We start from the raw sequence: 6,000 nt of genomic DNA on the forward strand, positions 1-6,000 counted from the left end.
CATGGAATGGAAGATAGTTCTCAAAGAATCTTATATAATAATTCTCCAAGACTCTTTGAGTCAAAAATTAATTGTAATGTTTTTACATGCCTCTTCTTACTTTCACTTACGATTACTATTAAGGAAAAATTTTGCCTCTTATCCGATCTTTTTCATACTTTGCCATATTACTCATTTTGGTCACCATTATTTGTCTTAAAATCAATGAATTTACCTTTAGTTACGTTGGCATACTTGATAAAACTTATATAAAAAATTGTCATGTCAATGTCATCATTCTTAAAAAAATTCATGTCATTAAGATTGGAATAACTTTAAAAATATCACTGAAATGTTTCCAGACATCTCTTTTTCAAAAAAAAAGACTGAATTTTATATATAGGTATCTCATATATAAAATCCATTTTAGGTATTCCATATTAGTAAAGCATTTCCACAGATCCCTGGAATCTTTCCATGAACCCCCAAAATATCCGTGGACCACTGTTTATGAACCCCTGGTATGTAGAATGTATAGAATTCTCGCAATCGACATAAAATATACGTATTGAATTTTCTCAGAATTGTTTATGTTATTATCGTCATCGGATGTGGAAACGTCAATTAGCAATTTGATGAAAACATCATTATATTCCTTTGCCCACACATCGATTGATGGAATTTCAGTACACCACTCAATTACATAATGTTTATTGTGGCAGAGAAAGTGGTACTTATCGACCTTACGTACCCGTACGTATTATTTATATTTACCTATATAATTCCATTGCTAGTATGAATGTAAAATGCGGTTCTATTATAGAAATGTACTGCATATAATAATATACATATGTATTGTATAAGCATACTAAGAAGGGGATTGAAATGTTCGTTCACAAAAGATAGAGCTTTTTGATTATGAATTGTACACATAAATACACATATGTATTTCTGTCGATTTAAATGAAGTTGGCTAAATTACAGATCGAGGCTTCAAAATATGCATTTCGTTATCCAAATGGCGAATGTCTCTTCCAAAAACCAATCCAATCTTTCCATTTGACACATTTCTGTCTCATTTGATTATTCTTTAGGATTAGGTTTAAATAATGATACAATTATTATTCGTCTTCATCTGCTTTGGACCATCCCAGAGAGTTATTCTGTCAAGCTGTCTATCTTCATTGTACCACTGTATCTACAAATTTCACATGTCTTCATGATCTTTTAACTAGACGTCTTCTTCTGGGTCAATACTTAATTTTGGTATCTTAATCTCCTTTGGTATCTTAATTTTGATATGCAAAGAGTGAATTCCTCTTATTCTTTAAAATAAAAGTTTAAATACTGCTACAATCATTTTTCGTCTGTATCTGCTTTAGACTATATCTAAGATATTTGACTGTCAAGCTGTAAATTTTCATCTCACCACAGCATCTACAATTTTCATATTCTTTATGATCTTCCAACTAGACCTCTTCTTATGGGTACTTTCGTTTGGAATTTTCATTTTGCTATCCAAAAGATGAGTTCTTCTTCCAAAAACCAATCCAAACCTTCCCTATGAAAATTTTTCATTTATTAGTCATCTCGTCTCACCTGCTTCTTTAAGATTGTGGTTTAAATACGGCTATAATCATTTTTCGTGTTGGTCTGTTATGAACTATGTATGTATGTATCTCAGAGTGCTATTCTCACTCAAGCTGTATATCTCCATCTTATCATATATCCTCATCTTTACGATCTTTCAACTAGACGTATTCTTTTGTGTAAATACTTGGCATCTTCACCCACCACATACGTGTGACTCAAATGAGGTCCTCAACCAAGTCAACTGGGATTAAGTTTGAGATTGAACTTTTAGCTGTTAGAGGACTTAAATTTGTTTGTGTCTGTCTTTAAATGTAACCCTCAGAGCTCAATAATAAGTATCCACCATTATTGCAAAATATTAATCTTCGATACATCTGCCCGACATTTACAAATCCAGCACTTCCACTATGCATCTGCTTACCATTCATTTAACTATTTCAGTTTTTTTCGACTCATTCCGCGTCTTCTTATCATTCAAGTCATACGTAATGACATATCTCCACGCTTCTCTCGGCGTACACCGCATTCAAATCACTCCATCTCATTTAAGCCCAGCACTTGGAATCTGACCTAGATATATGTACTAGCAAATAAAAATCACCTACTTATACAATATGTCCACAATATACAATCACTAGTCACCTAATTAAACTTAAATAATGTACTGCTAGTTCAAAGAAGGGGTCCTTTGTTCCGAAGGGACTGTACGGTACAGTCTGTACCTTTAAACACATACACACACACACGCACACACACAGTTTGACAAGCGCTGGAGGCGTCTCGGCGAATTATTATCGGCCAAAGTTTGGGTTTAGTCTTGGAGACGGCAGCTGTAGACGACAACGGACGCCGAAACTTTTTATTGTTCGCATGTCACCAAGTGGAACGGGAGGATGGGGGCGAAAGATACACGTTTCCTTGCAAAATGTCTATTATATATGTGTGCATGTGTCGATATTTGCAAATATCAAACACTGTAATTTTCGTAATCCTCCATTGGGTATGCGGGCTGGATGAGGTCACGCTATTCCGCTTTCAACGACCACCATTTGCATGCTATTCCTTAAAAGCTTCAATTTTCGTTATTATGCATTTCAGTCGGACTGTGAAATGGGAATTATATACCTGACTGGCTACCTGTGCTGCATCCTACACACATAGAATCATTTAGGGCTACCATGCTATCAACCAAACATAACAATTATGCACTAAATTATATTCCTATCTACCGAATAAATGCTTCTTTCTTTTGTGTTCCTTTCAAAATACTCTTTTACAATATCGAAAGCGTGTTCAATTAAATTTTAATACTTTTAGCAGTATGATACAAACTAGAAGTCGTGCTTTTTGCGAAGGCTTCCGAAAGAGATGCGCACACCCAGAATCGTGTACTAGCTATTGCTTAGCGCACCTATTCTGAGGAGTGGAAGTTGGTCTTCGCAAATAGAATAAATTCTATCATATTTTCTGAAATTCGACTAAATATTATCGTAGCTTAAAAGTTTTTATGGATAATGCACAATGGAATTAATATTTTGACTTCACATAATAAAATGTACCTCGGTAGCTTACTGCTCTATTACGATGATGAGCAGAGTTAGACGGCCAAGATAAGTAATACTGACCACCTGCGAGGACGACTCTACTAGGTCGTAAATCTCATTTTATAAATGGATTTATATAAAAAAATAAGGGAAACGGTATTTTGAAGTCACTAAAAGATAGCGTTCGGACGATGCTTTATGCGCAAAAAATGGTTCACTATTGTCAATTACTATTGTCAATGTTTTTTTGTTCTTTTGCTTTGTACGATAATAGATAGGTCTATTGTTATTTGACGAGCACCACGCAAACGCCTATCTCTAGCAGTCACCATAGTTTTGAGCAGTGGTGGCTCGTCTTTAAGGGCAATCGGAGCACTGCCCCACATACATTTTTCCTAATCAAAAAATAAAAGAAATTTTGTATATTGTTGGTGACTAGTCAAGAGTCAACGCAGTGCGTAGAACCGGTTTGTAATTCAGTTCGGGGCAATCTTTATCTGCTGTGGTCCCGTGGTCGCCAGCTTCGGTTTGCCTACAACTCTGGCACTTGCAAGTGGTACTATGTATAGAGCGTAGACAATCAGTGGAGACAGATAAAAATGATCCGTATTTCCATATACAGAGGGTCACTTATCACTTTTAGTTGGAGACATCGTCAATATTTTTCGACATTTCAATTAAATTTTGTAATGTATGCTTAAATTGTCAATCACAATATGTCAATTTTTTTTTTTATCATTAAATATTTTTTAATTTATTACATTTTTGTTTTTTTAGAACACATAATGAACGAAGTCGATAATTTGTGAAAAAAAAGGCATTTTCCTTGCATACAATTTACTAAAAAATATATTAAGTTCGATTTTTGGAAAAAAATATGTAGGGGGAGGATTAAGTTTCCTCTTGCCTCACCTATTTTTAAAATCACAAGCCGCCCCTAGTTTTGAGCATAGTAGGGACTGACTTAACTCGTTATTTTTTTACGAAGTAGAGTGATGAGAGGAGAGGAGTCTCACCATAATAAAGTACTGAAGTGCCAAATTTATCCTCGTATCCTCAAATTTTTGTCCGCACTGTCAACAATCGACGTCGCAGTCGTATTGATCCAAATCGTACATTCGACAACCGGTCAGGGGTAGTTTTAACACGAAAGCGTGTGAACATGTGATCAATATCCGTTATTGCAACGGCATCTGTGTTCATTCGTCATATGCAGAGACATCCGTATATATACATATGTACATTTGACCCAACTTTTTTTTTTATTTGTTATTGTTAGAATTGAAATTCAAAACGAGTTACCGCTCCCAAGCGACGCGTGACCCAATCTCCGAGTCTTCAACGACCCTGACCTAAGATTTTGCTCAAACGTAATCGCATTGTGTCGGCTGTTTTTGTGCTTCACAATTCCAGGATAACACGTCGTTTACCTGAGATAGGTAGGCTCAGTCGGTTACCTGACGAGTAGTCGTAATTAGGGAGCAGTGCGGCTATCCATCATTTCGGCAACGGTTTGCCTCGTTTTCTCCCTCTGTGTGTGTGTGTCTGTGTACGCGCATATTTGGGCTTTGGAAGTCCACAAAGCCTAGAGGGGCTTAAGTCCAAGTAATCTATATAATGCTACGTCGCTGTACGAAGCACCGGCGAGAGCCAACTTTATTGGACAAGTCATAAAACTCCACGTTTGCCACTCTCCGCTGTATGCGTGTCCATGCACTATACTCTACATATATAGTCGTTGGTAACCGTTGGTTCATGGAATCTTGTAGTATTTTTTGAAAATACATATGTAGTTATAGTGAGTTTAAATTGTGAAGCGAACAAACAATCTTGCCCCAGAGTCTGCCAATTGTTTTTTTCTACGAACTACATACTCTTGAAGCGGTCATATACTATTTACCAGCCACGCTGTCAACAACCCACATCACGGTTACGATGATTCAAATCATACCTTTGTACAGTAGAAAAAAATTAATTCATCTGACCGCCATGAAAATCGAATAACGACTATGTTTCATCAAACTTTTCTTTGAAAATAGCATTCCGTTTGTCGTAAATAATACTAACAAACTACCCAGGAGATTCTATGAAGAGTCAAAGATTGCCTTATTAACATAATTCGGTCTAAGTCTTTAGTCTTTATTAACTAGTAAAAAAATAAGATATATGTTTGAAATGTACTGTGAACATTAATAAGAATACTTTCAATAGGATTTTAAGCATTATCCCTCCTATGCTGTATACATTTAAATAAGATAGTAATTAAAATGTCATCAAGAAAAATAAAGTGTAGTAAAATAGGTAATGAACTATTAATATTTTGACTTTTACAAACGCGGAATAACCAAATTTACAATAAGGAAGTATTAGATGAGAGATCACAAATACCTATTTTACCCACTGAGTGATCTACATATGTACATCTTATTAGTAATAACTTATTACTAAAGCCCGGAACCTCAGGGGGCTGTATATTGTTCAAATGTTGTAAATGAATTGTTAAAGGTTTGCCGAACCTTTTTTACAAAGGATTTACAACAATTGAACAATAAACGACACGCTTCCGGTCCTACATCTACTTATTACTAATAAGTTATTACTAGAGGTAGGATAGTCACAGTGCTATCCATTGTTCTATTGTTGTAAATCCTTTGTAAAAAAGGTTCGGTAAACCTTTAACAATGCATTTACAGCCTTTGAACAATACACGGCCCCCTCAGGCTCCGGTGACTAGTTATTACTAAGGAATGGCGGACATTCCTATTCCCCAGTACAAGTACCAATTCTAAATTCGAATTTTCTGAATTTGTTAAATTTCGTTTTTTTACTACTTAATTATTACATAAGAAATTTATACAGAAATGAACTCATAATTAGCACACAA

This window comes from Arctopsyche grandis, chromosome 11 (assembly GCF_051622035.1).
Source record: "Arctopsyche grandis isolate Sample6627 chromosome 11, ASM5162203v2, whole genome shotgun sequence".
Taxonomy (NCBI): Eukaryota; Metazoa; Arthropoda; class Insecta; order Trichoptera; family Hydropsychidae; genus Arctopsyche; species Arctopsyche grandis.